The sequence below is a fragment of the Mus pahari genome, chromosome 9 (assembly GCF_900095145.1).
Source record: "Mus pahari chromosome 9, PAHARI_EIJ_v1.1, whole genome shotgun sequence".
Taxonomy (NCBI): Eukaryota; Metazoa; Chordata; class Mammalia; order Rodentia; family Muridae; genus Mus; species Mus pahari.
Window position 1 is genome coordinate 25,859,904 of NC_034598.1, and position 12,945 is coordinate 25,872,848.

The 12,945-nt window shown below is 50.7% G+C and overlaps 1 protein-coding gene across 4 annotated transcripts in view; it reads right to left on the reverse strand.

Annotated features, from left to right (window-relative positions):
• Cdh23 (cadherin related 23) overlaps positions 1–12,945 on the reverse strand; it is a 386,464-nt gene that overhangs the window by 168,907 nt on the left and 204,612 nt on the right. The gene's annotated exons all lie outside the window — the stretch shown is intronic.

A 12,945-nucleotide genomic window follows, 5' to 3' on the forward strand; every position in this document is an offset into this window, starting at 1 on the left:
CTCTACCACAGGAGAGTCTGTGACCACACACCTAGTGGGGAACACTGAAGTTTAGTGATGTCTAGAGATGGCTGAGGGGGTAAAGTGCTTGCTTTGTAAGCCTGGGTTTCTGGGTTCGATTCCCAGCACCTATGGAAGCACAAGGTGCAGAGAGCTCCTGTAATGTCAGCACTAGAGGTAGGGGTGGGGGCCAGGGGGGTGGGGAGGGGAGGGGAGGGGAGGGGAGGGGCAGGGGCAGGGGCAGAGGCAGAAGGATTTCTGGGGTTTGCTGGTCAGTCAGAATTCATGAGCTACAAGTAATAAGAGAGTCTGTCTCAAAAAATAAGGTGGAAAGAAGGCCCCCAAGGGAAATCTCTGACTTCCACATATATGCCTCTGTGCATGCATACACCACAGACGGAACTTAAGACTCCCTGAGCAGTCAGACCCGACGCATCTCCCTCGTTAGATCTGCAGTTTCACGCAAATGATTTTTTTCCCCATTAGACCTGCTTTCCTTGTCTGCAAAATGGGGTTGGGGGGAGGTGCTGTCCACCCAGCAGATGACTGAGGACAAACTGTGACATCCTGGTAGCTGCCTGGACAGGCGCTCATCTGGGAGAGCCATTTCCAGAGTTCTAGTAGGCATGGGGTGAGAGGGGAGGCACGCTGGAGGTGGGCAGAGTGGAGATCTTGACCAGGGCAGGGAGGGGCAGGCGGAGGGGGGACCCACAATGGATGTATAGGACGCAGGGACCATCCATTCCCACCCTCAGCACGGACTGCTGGGCTCCATCCTCTTGCTATTGAGTGGCAGAAAATCAAAGCTGACAAGCTGTGTTCTTTATCACTCCTTTGTCCTGTCTTCCGCTTAATTAATCCCAATCAGACTTGGTGAAGTGGCCTTGGCAGGGAGGAGACCCCTCCCCCTCTCCCTTAGAGTCAGCTGCTTCTCCCTCCTACCCCTAGACTTCTCTGCTGTCCCGGGGACTCATGCCCACTGCACCCTCGAGGCTCATCTGGTTGACCAACCCCGTGGAGCTTGCTGACTGTCTCCAGCTCCCCTTGGGGACCGTGGGGACAAATGTCTCCCGTGGTCAGCAGTTGGCCCCACCGCCCTTTCCTGAGCTCTAGGTCTGTCTGGCCCCCAACAGCTCAGAGGGTCCCCTCTCTCCCCACAGAGCCAAAGCTACCGTCCTCTTTCTGGGTCTCCTCTCACCCCAAGTCCTGCCTTCTCAGGTTTGGGCCTCCAAGCCGACAAACCTAAAGCCGAGAGTGTATATTTTCTGGAGCTACCACCCATTGCTGTGTGATGGGGGGAAATCTTTTCCTGTGCCTCAGTTTCCCAGTCTGAAAAATGGTACTTTTGCTTTGGGGCTTCTCCTAGGCATCCACAAACGTGAACTACTTGATGTCCTCTGACTGAAGCGTTTCCGCCCACCCTTTGTCTCTCTCCTCTCCTCTCCCACTCTCTGTTCCCCTTCCTGTCCCTTCACTTCCTGACTGACACTGTAGCTGCTCAGTGTCATTCCCCACCCCCATCCCCATCCCATACCCACATTGATACCCTAATCTCAGAGGAGGGCAGGCCTCTGGCAGGTGGTTTGGGTGTGTGGGTGGAATCTTCCTGATCAGGATGCCAGCTCCTGGTGGCACATATGAAAGGAACCCCAGGGCCACCCTTGCCCTTTCTGCCATGTGTGGACGCAGGGAGAAGATGACCATCTATAAACCACCAAGTGTCTCTTGCCATGCAACCGAATCCTCCGGCTCACTGGTCTTAGACTGTCCTGTCTCCGCGAGGAGGCAAGGGAGCCCCCTGGTTACTCTGAGAGCCTCTCTCTCTCCTTTCATCTCTCCCCTCTTCTCCTTGGTACCCCAGGTTACCCATCGAATTCCACACACGCCTGGACAGATGGCATCAACCCCAGGCTGCCTCGCCTTCAGCTTATCTCCGCTCCAAATGATTGATTTTCCCTCTTTAAGAGTAATTTGCTGGTGAATTCCACGTATTGGGAGGGAAAAAAAAAAAAAAACCAGCACAAGCCTGTGAAATCTAATTCAATCCGACTGGCAGCTGGCACTTTGAGGGAAGAACAGGAGAGAGAGAGCCTTCATTTTCATCCCGGATGGGTGTAGTGCTGCGGGCGGCAGGTGCTCCTCACCTGCGTGAGCACACCTCCCTCTGCCTGACCCAGCTCTTCTGGGAGTCATAATGTACTCACACGGAGGCCAATGGAGGTGTGTTTAAATGAACAGTTCCCAATTTGCAGCCTATGGTCAAGTGCATTGTGGGAATCTCTCATAGGCTAGGGAATCTCTCACCTGACCTTCAGTCTGTTGCTTTAAGGCATCCTTCCTTCCCTCCCTCCCTCCCTCCCTCCCTCCCTCCCTCCCTCCCTCTCTTCCTCCCTCCTCTCTCCCTTCCTCCTTCTTTCCTTCCTCTCTCCCTCCTTCCTTCCCTCTCCTTTTCTCTCCCTCCCTCCCTCCTTCTTTCTTCCCTTTCCCCCTCCTCTGATTTCTGAGCACAGAGTCTGTGCCCTTGGGACCCAGTGCAGCGCATGTCCTGTGTGTTGTGTGGTTCAGTCCTGCGACCTCTGTCCCTTTTTGTTCTGGTTTGTCTGACTCAGTTTCCCCACCTGGCCATGGGTTGCCTGTCAAGCTTGAACCAGAGATGCCTGTCTGTCACAGGCATACTACAGGCTTGCTGATTGAAAACATCGAGGAAGGCAGTGGGTGTCATCTAGTCAGAAGCCCTAAAGGTACCACTGACGGCGACTCCTCTCACCTCATGATTTTTGGGGTGAATGGGGATATCTGCAATACTTCATAAATTAGCATGTAGTATAACAGTTTTTGTTCTATAGTTCTATGAATAACAATGCATGTATAGATTCCTGTCTCCCTTCCACTAAGCTACAGCCCCAAACAATTCTCCTATCCTCCCCACCCCACCCCCAAATAAAGATCCCTGCCTTGTTCTAAGTCTTTGTAACCCCTGCTGTCAGCCACAGAGCTCCTGTGTTCTTTGGGAATGTCACAGAGTCACACAGACTGTATCATCGTCTGCTAGCCCAGTGTCTCTCAGGACAGTACCCTTGAATGTACCTGATTCTCCCCTAATGCTGCCCTCTTTACCTCTGTGTGCATGTTCCTGTGTGCACATGTGACACATGTGAGTACATGGATGTGGTTGTGTGTGCACATGGACGTACACGCAGAGGACCACACCAGGTGTCCTCAACTGTTCTCCACTATACGTTTCGAGACACAAGCCCTCACCGAACCTGGAGTTTGCTAATTCAGCCAGTCTGGCTAGCCCAGCAAGCTCTGGAAACCTCCTGCCTCTGCCTCCCCAGTGCTGGGATTGACTACATCCTCTTGACAGAGAGGCATGCTCCTGCCTCAGAGCCATGCCCTCAGGCTTTCTTCTGCCTAGAATATCCTTCCACTGCAGAGGTCTCTCTTTCAATGACAACACACACACACACACACACACACACACACACACACACACGCACACGCACATGCACACGCATGCACACACACACACACATGCACACATTCGCACATTCGCACATTCGCACATACAATCACTCCTCCCTCCCCCTGAGTGGACCCTAAAATTGCTAACTTCTTACCTAACAGAGGATGGCCTTGAACTTCTGCTCCTCCTGCTCCCATCTCCTAGCCACTGGAGCTGCTTTCTGCAGCACCGGGGATCGAACCCACGGCTTCCTACATGCTAGGCAAGCATACTACCAGGAGAGCTACAACCCTAGTCCCAGCTCCTTTTCTCCAAGTTATCTTTGTATTACCTGCTGTGCTGTTTTCCCTATTAACTCATTCATCTCAAAATGCTGGGGAGTGAACTCAGGGCCTCCCACACACTGGGCAGTCTCTCTAGCCCAGTAGCATCCCTGGCCCTTTTTAAAAAGTTTAATTTAGTTGGGTGGTGGTGGCATGTGACTTTAATCCCAGCACTTGGGAGGCAGAGGCAGGCGGATTTCTGAGTTCGAGGCCAGCCTGGTCTACAGAGTGAGTTCCAGGACAGCCAGAACTACACATAGAAACCTTGTCTCAATCACCACCCCAAACCCCAAATTAAAGTAGGGTCAAAGTCCAGGGTGACTTGAGTTTGCACCGTCCCTTCCTCAGCAGTCCCAGCATCTGAACTGCCACCTGCCTGCCTTGTTGTTTCTTCAGTTTCCCACGTTGGGAGCTGAGACTGCCCAGGGGGAGCAGCAATGTCATGCCTTGAGATGAACAGTATGAAGTGGGCAGGCAGGGGAGCGTGGGAAAAAGACAATGTTCCAGAGAGAATGGGCCAGGGGGACAGGGTACCATGGGAGGCATGAGGCATGAGGCATGATAGTCTAAGGGTGCGGGACAAGGTCTGTCAGTTTCTTCTGATCCCACCGGAGCTTTCAGAAGATCAAGTGCTGTTTTAGGGAGGTGACTTTTCAGATAAAATGAGTCCTGCTCAGGTTTGGGCATGGAGGATCATGGGAAAGGGTCTGCCTGGAAAACAGATAGAAAGGGAACCAGTCCGCAGACCCCCTCTCCCCCCCCCCGCCTCTGTAGCCCAGGGATCTTGGGTGGGTTCTGACAGGGTCGGGGGGGGGGACACTCTGAAACCAGTGTTTCCCAGCGGGTTTATCACTCATCCCCACTCCCACCAGGCAGGGACCAGGGCAAATCACATGCTAATTACATCTGTGATGACACGTTTGTGAGGAGGTATCTGAGTCACACCAGGTGACCCTCTGGTCCTCAGGGAGGACTGGAGCTTTGCCATCTGGGAGGAATCACGGGGTGTGTGTGTGTGTGTGGTGTGTGTGTGTGGGATTCGAGAATGCCACCAAAGCCAGAAAAAAAAAAAAAAAAGCCAATAATCACAATCGCAGCAAGAAGAGCCTTCACAAAGGCATCCAGAGAGAAATTAATGGGAAACGCAGACGGGGCTGCCCTGCTCCTGGGGCATCGCCTTCTAGAGTTGATAGGCTCTGCAGGCGAAGGATATCTTCCTGGAGAGCCTCGGTCTTGGGGGAGGGACCGTGACTCGGAAGCAGAAGCTGCCGCCATGGTTTCTCCCTGGACCAGAGGCCTTTCCTCTGCTCCTTCTCATAGCTCTGTGTGAGAGGCAGCGGGCGGGGCTTGGGAGTACTGGGCAGAGGAAAGGACTGGAGGTCTCATCTCCTACTCCCTCCAAGCTTCATGGTGATTGACAGCTACGTCTTGGTTACTTGCCTAGAAGGGTTGGGGAAGGTGTGGCTAGACGACGGAGGGCCACACACTCACACACGGAGAGCACAGGGCTACCACTGGTAGTCTGGTCTCACATCCCTTTTCTTGGAGAATTCAGGGTAGTTGGGGTTACTTTCCAAAGAGGCAGGGGTGCGTGCCTACTGTGTCCACCACAAACAAACAATGTGTTGGGGAGACACTATCTATCCTGTTACAGAGCCCAGAGAAACAGTTGTCGGAGTGATGGTCTGTCAGTTGAATGTGTGACAGGGACCAAGGTGTCTGGGCTTCACCCAGGTATGCAGAGACATGCTGAGGATGCTAACTGGACTCATACCTGAGAAAGCCTGCGGGGCCAAAAGAACCCAAACCCAAAAGCCTGGTAAGGGTAGGAGAGGCAGATGGGGAGGGGGAGGGGGAGAGGCGTGGTGGGGGAGTTCGGGCAGTGAACATGGGGGCTCCCAGTGAAGCACAGGCTTGCTTATCCCCCTTTTTGTTGCTGTTTGTTTCTTTGAGACAGAGTTTATCTGGGTATCCTGAAATTCACTCTGTAGACCAGGTTGCCCTTGAACTCACAGAGATCTGCCTGTCTCTGCCTTCTTAGTGCTAGGCTTAAAGGCGTGCACCACTACCACCTCCTGGCTTGCTTATCCTTTTCTTTTTAATGCTACAGATCCTTCCTAGAAACCTATTGAAGCCCACCGATCTCCTAAGATCCATTGATTGATCTATCTATCTATCTATCTATCTATCTATCTATCTATCTATCTATCTACCTACCTACCTACCTACCTACCTACCTACCTACCTATATTTTTGGACAGGATCTCTAACCAAGGCTGGCCTCAAACCCTCTATGTAGCTGAGGCTGACCTGGAACTTCTGATCCTCTGAGACTACAGGCCTGCACTACCACATCATCTGGTGTCTGTGGTATTGAGGACTGAACCCAGGGCCTCAAGTACACCAGTCACTTACTCTACCAATGGGGCCACATCCCTACCCTATTGGAATGTTTTCAATTGTATAAAATAAAATAACGGGGACACCAAGTCAACTGACTATTTTGAAACAGTTAACTGGGTATTTTAAAGGGGCTGTGCAGTCATCTATCTGCTTTGGAATTCATGCAGCAAGTGTATTTAGAGGCAGAGATGCCTGCCATGTGCTGTTATTTCAAAGCAGGGTCGGATGTAAATAGGATTTTGAGACATGGGCAGCCATATCTTCAATCGAGGAGTCCCGAGGCAAAAGTGAGAAATCCAGTTCAAGGTCAAATTCCACCCAAACTATAATCTACTTATTATGTGACCTTGGGCAAGCTCCGTAACCTCTCTGACTCTTTCCTGGCAGGGGTAAACATCACAGCCTGGGGTTACCTCGTGGATAGGAGGGTTTGAGATGGGGCAGGTCCTGTTCTAACTTTCCTGCACAGCAGTTCTGTGAAGTTTCTGTTGTCACTCTGAGGTCATCCAGGGCCAAAGGGGCGGAGCCAGGGATGGAAGAGCAACTTTGCTCCAGGGCCCTTATTTTGACCTTGAACCTGATGGCTCTCTTACCCTGCCTGTGTGAGGTACCCTGGATGGCACCAGATGCAGAAAGGCAGGGGTTGCCTGGGAGGAGGTCAGGGGGAGCCACAGAGGGACCAGGTCCAGCTAAGACAGGAGGGTATATGACATGGGGCACCAGAAGCCTCTACGCCCTGTCTTCCTCCTGTGATGGGTACTCGGGTTCACTGAGATGGAGCCCAGTGTGGTAGAGGATGCCTGAGGTCTCAACATTAGCGTCCATAGGACTGCCTCAAAAGGAGAAAATGATACCAGAATCGTGTGTGTGTGTGTGTGTGTGTGTGTGTGTGTGTGTGTGTGTGTGTGTGTGTGCATGTGTATGTGGCCATGCACACATGTGTGTGGAGGCCATAGGTTGATGCCAGGTACTTTCTTCAGTTGCTGTTCACATTATTTTTAGTCAGAGTCTCTCACTGACCCTGAAGCACACTGATTTTCCTAGGCTGGCCTGAGAGAGCCCCAGAGTCCTCCTGTCTGTCTCTTCAGCACTAGGGAGACAAGCTCACGCTGCTTTGTCTGGGGTTTTGTTTTTTTGTGTTTTTTTTTTTTTTTTTTTTTTTTGCTTTAAAGGTTACCCTGAAAAGGCTTGGGGCTACCCTGGGATCCTGAACATCCATTGGAGTTGTTTGGTGGCTAAAAAGACTTTCAGTTGACTTACAGCCATATCCATGCAGTCTTCTCTGGTGAATGCCCCACAACAAAATTATATTATGCCGTTTTCAGTGATGTCTTACTTGCTTATAATGTTCTTTTTCACCCAGAAATCAGCTGACTCGCTCAGTTCTATCACAAACAGAAATTTGTGGAGTAATTCTTCCACTCTAAGGAAATTAAGGTGTTTTGTGTTCACTGATGCATTTCTATTACATTTACCACATTTAAAAAAGAGTGTGAGTGTGTGCGTGTGTGTGTGCATGTGCGCGCATGCATGCATGTGTGCAAGTGTCATGGGGCATAGAGAAGTAGAAGACAACCTGCAAGAATCAGTTCTTTCCATTTACCTTGAAGGTCGTAGGAGTTAAAGGTAGGTTCCAAGGCTTGGCAACAGGCACCTGTACTACTGAGCCATTTTGCTGGTTCCCACATGATATCTTATTTTTTTTAGGTGGCTGTTTTCCTTATTAATGCATGTACATAGAGTACATAGATTACTTTGAATATACCACATAGCAATCTAGAACTTAGTTTTTAAAAAACACATAATAACATGTGTGTGTGTGTGTGTGTGTGTGTGTGTGTGTTGCTGTATGTGCAAATGGCATGGCATGCCTGTGGAGGTAAGTGGGAGAACTTGTGAAAACTGCTTCTGTCCTTTTTACTTCCAGAACTCCTGGGATGGAACCCAGGACCTCAGGCTTGGTGTCAAGCACCTNTTTTTTTTTTTTTTTTTTTTTTTTTGCTTTGCTTTAAAGGTTCTTTTACCATTTTTATTTCATGTGTATAGATATTTTGCCTACATGTAAGTATATGTACTGTGTGTGTATGTGTGTGCGCGCACACGCAAGCACGCGCACAGAGGAGGCCAGAAGAGGGCACCAGATCCCTTGGAACTGGAGTTACAAAGACCCGTGGGCTGCCACGTGGAGCTCACAGTTGCTATGTAAGTTGTTTATTGACTGGGCAATCTCCCAAGACCAAAAGGACTGCATGTCCCAGCTCATAAGGGTCCCAGAGGTGATGTCAGGCACAGATGGACTCACATCTCAGGTAAGGAGTGGAACAAAGATGCCGTGGCTACCGGGCAAGTGTCCTACCTCTGAGGGACATCCCCACTTTAAATCACGGTGGTTGCTAATATTGTCAACATGGCAGGGTCCAGAATCAACTAGGAGACAAGGTTGTGGGCGTGCCTGTGAGGACATCTCTGTGAGGGGGAAGATTCTCAGTAGGAGCAGCAGTATCTTACACTGAATGAAGAGCTGAGCACCAGCCAACCTTCATCCCCCTCTGCTTCCTGACGGCAGACACCACGTCACGACCACTTCCTGAGGCTCCTGCCGCCATAACTTCCCTGTGTCCTCCAACCCTGAGCCACAATAAACCCTTCCCTAAGTTGCTTTAATCCGGTGCTTCATCACAGCCAAGAGAAGAATAGCTAATAAATCCCTAAGAACAAGCTGAGTGTGACTCGGGGCCTGATGGGTCTGTCGGGGCGCAGGGGGACACTATCCACAGAGCAGCAGAGCTGCACTTTGAGAGCTATGAGACGACTTGGAGGAGACCCACCCACTCCTATAGATCTAGCCCCCTAGGTGCAGAGGCAAGGGGGGCCACTGGTTCTAGGCCAGCTGAGCTACACAGCAAAATTCTGTCTCAAACATAAGAATATGAAACTCAAGCAGACAAGAACCAAACCAAACCAAACCAAACCACCAAAAAAATGGGTGGGGGTGGGGCTAAGGGTTCTTTGGAATAAACAAAACAAAACAAAACAAAACAAAACAAAACAAAACCCCCAAAAAACAAAAAAACGAAGCAACAGTCTGCTGTCACTTTCTCTGCAGGTCAACTGGCAAGGTTCCTGCAAAAGAGCTGATTAGGAGAGACAGCATCTAGACAGACTGGGTGAAGCAGTGTGTGTGTGTGTGTGGGGGGGCAGGGTACATGTCTCACAACACTCCTCTGTTGGTTTACTGTTCCAGAGGAAGATGCCCACACAAACAGCCCACATAGGCAGCCTCCTCGGGTCTGTGTGGAAGAGTAGCTGAGTTAAGCAGAAACCGGTGGCCTCCAAGGTACCTTCAGCTGAGGGAGAGGCCCAAGACTACAGGCCAACCCAGAGAAAGCCTGGGCTAGGAATGAGTGGACACTTCTCTGCTTATCTACTGCAGCATCCCCAGAGCTCTGGGCGTGGGACAGTTGAAACTGCAGAGGTGCGGAGAGTGACTGTGCCACAAGTCTTTAATTTGAATCAGAGATGGGTCCCACCAAGGCTGACTTCTGGCCTTCCGCCTTCATTTTTCCGGTTCTCGCCCCACTGCATCCCAACCATCTATTTGGCATCTCAACTGTCATATAGGACAAAAAAACCCTGGCTACCCCTGACTCCAGTCCATTGCAACTCCTCCTTGTCTGCTTTCTGTGAATGTTCTATAGCTTGGCAAAAGGAGGAGACAGTCCCCGGAGAACAATGCTGCGAGTCCTGGGTTAAGAGCAAGGGCCTCTTTCTAGCCCCTGCATTGTGGGGCTTAGCACACGAGAGCCCGAGGCACAGTGGCAGGCTCTGCAGAATCTGGGATCTGGGGGTACTGGTGGTACATCTTAGCCCCTCTGAGATAAGTCAGCATCCTAAGGAGGAACCGCTGCCACAAAGTTCCTGAGAGGACACCTGCTTTCTGCTACCCTTTCCAATTTCTTCACCACACAGTAGTGAACTATTGAGGTCAGCAGAGGTGACCAGGCAGCCTCTGGAACCCAACTGGGAAGGAGCCCATGGCCATCTTCTGGCTGTGCTTGGCATCTATGGGGCAGATATTGAGCAATGGAGTTCTCTATATCTAGAGCTCTGGATAGGGTGCGAGGCATTGAAGACCTGCTGACTAAACCCCGTCTTTCATCCTGTAGACCCTACAGCCTCCAGACCCACCAGTGGGACTTTGAGTGAAGATCTGGGAGACTGGCACACTCATTACCATATGACCACAGTTGTGAGGACAGCCCACGACTGCTTGTGGTTCTGTAGAGCCTTGGACAAGAGGCCTGGGCTCTCCCTATGTCCTCTTCCTGCATTCAAATGTTCTCAGTTTAGCAGGAAAGATGGTTTAGCCCGTAAAAGGTACTTGCCACCAAGGCTGATGACCTGAGTTTCATGATCGGAACCCATATCCTACGAGGAAGAACTAACTTCCCAAAGTTGTCCTCTGACTTACAGATACAGGCCAGTGTACCCCATCCCCACTAAATGAATAAATATTCAAATAATAGGCTTAATGAAAAATGTTTTTCTGCTGCAAACTCAAAGCCAGATTTGAACTCAGATATAAATGCTAACACACTCAAGGACACAGCAAGACGGTCGCTCAGACAGTTGCCTGGTTGTTTTAAGAAGTGTGTCCTGCTCCCAATTCTGGACACTATGCTGCAGCGGGTGCCTCCTCTTCCTGTCCTGTGTGCCTAAGCTCTTAGCCGGGGTCACAGTGTTCTTCCTTAGAACCAGAGAGTCCTTGGATGCTGCTCTCTGGCCAGACCTGAGCCCCTCGGAGTTCCGAGGGTAGCAGGAAAGACAGCGTCAAACATCCATACGGTAAGTGAGGCTTGTACCCCTCTCTCTGAGGGCTGAGCCTGGCCACTAGTGGAGTCCAGTGGAGACAAGAGGGTGGGCTGATGGCCTCTGGGGGGTGGGTCTCTGGTCTACCTGTCCTTGTTAGTACTCTCTGTGTGTCACAGGGTCCTGGAAGAGCAGGACCCTGAATGGAGGCAAGCCCTTGATGATCAGAGACAAAGTCACCTCTGTGGAGAAAAATGACAGAGGACAGGGACAATCCCTGTTGCTCTAAGTGCCCTTGGTTTCAGGTCCCGTCAGTGGTTATGCTAGGTGGGGTGCCCACTAAAGGCAGATTGGGATTCAACACCCACTCATCACAGGATGGTTAATCTTCATCATCAACCTGGTGGGATTTACTGACTACAACGGAGAAAGTGAGCCAGTACCAGTTTTCATCTGTTTCTGTTTCCCCACCTCAGATACAATGTTGCCTTTCTCTTACAGCCATTACGACCCGCCCTCACACTGTGAGCCCAAATAAACCCTCCTTCCTTCCTTGAATTGTTTTTGTCAGATGCTTTTATCACAGCAACAGAAAACTACTCAAAGCAACATCCTGGCACACACTGCAGGCAGGCTTGCAGCCTGCAGAGCCCCTCAGGGTGAGGAGGACCTCGCTGACTCTTAGACACCTGGGTAGGGTCAGGGCTGAATGCACTGGGGAGGTGCAGCCTGGGGGACACAGGGTAGCCAAGTCCTGTGCATGTTCCTTCTTCCTCCGCAGGGATCCCGGCCTCTGGGATAGACATGGGTTTAGCTCTTTCCCCATGTTCCAAAGCCTTCTGGTAGTAAGGGAGGGACCAGAGACTCACTATGGCCGACCAACCAGTGGCAAGCAGGCTCAGGGCATTCCAAGATACAGCACAGAGGAGTTTGTCTCTGCCCTACAGCCTTCCTTCATCCTTTTGCACCTAAGAAGCTGCTGAGTTCTCCAGTGCCCACCCAGAATAGTACTGTGAGAAGGCAACCTGTCAAAATCAGCCTGTGCTGAGGACTAACTTGTTACCACAGCAGAGTTGGACAGATATAGTTTCTTTCTTCCTAAACACCTACCTGAGCATGGGGAGGTTCTGAAAGGGTCACTAATGTCCCCTTGGCCACAGAGCTAGTCAACAGGGGCTTATCCTTAAGTCCCTTGGCCACAGAGCCTGTGCTACCTCCAAGATCAAGTACAACTGTCTCAGCTCTCTTGCTTCTACCCCAGCTCAAACCCTGCATTGCCTGTGTGGGTCCCAGCCTGCTCTGCCATCTGCTTGAAGGTTCTTGCCTCTGGGCCTCTGTGGGCCACCAGTTTTCCTGGATGGCTTGGTTTACTTCAAGACTCCTCTCCCCAGGACCCCCCCCCTTCAGCTGATCACTCATGGTTCATGAGCCCTGGACCCTGGATGCTACACAGGTATGGACATTTCTTGTTCCTTAGGTATTATTCCACAGAAACCTGGACTGGACTCTGCTCTGAGGTTCTCATGCACATAGTGTGTGTGCATGCGCGCACGTGTGTGCGTGCGTGCATGTGTGTGGTGTATGGTGTTGTTATGCATATTTGTAGTATGTGTTGGTATGTGAGGTGTATGTGTGATGCATGTGTATGTGATGTGTATGTGTGTGTGATGGATGTGTGTGTATGGTGTATATTATGCATGTGTGTGGTATGTATGTATGTGATGCATGTGTTGGTATGTGGGGGTATATGTATATGTGTAGTGCATATGTGGGTATGGTTTGTGTGTGATACATGTGTTAGAATGTGTGATGTATATGTGTGATGCTTGTATGTGTATGGTATGTGTGATGCATGTGTGTGATGTCTATGTGTGTGATGTGTGTGTATACATAATGTGTTTGATGTATGTGTGTGTCACAAATGTGTGTGGTATGTATATGTCA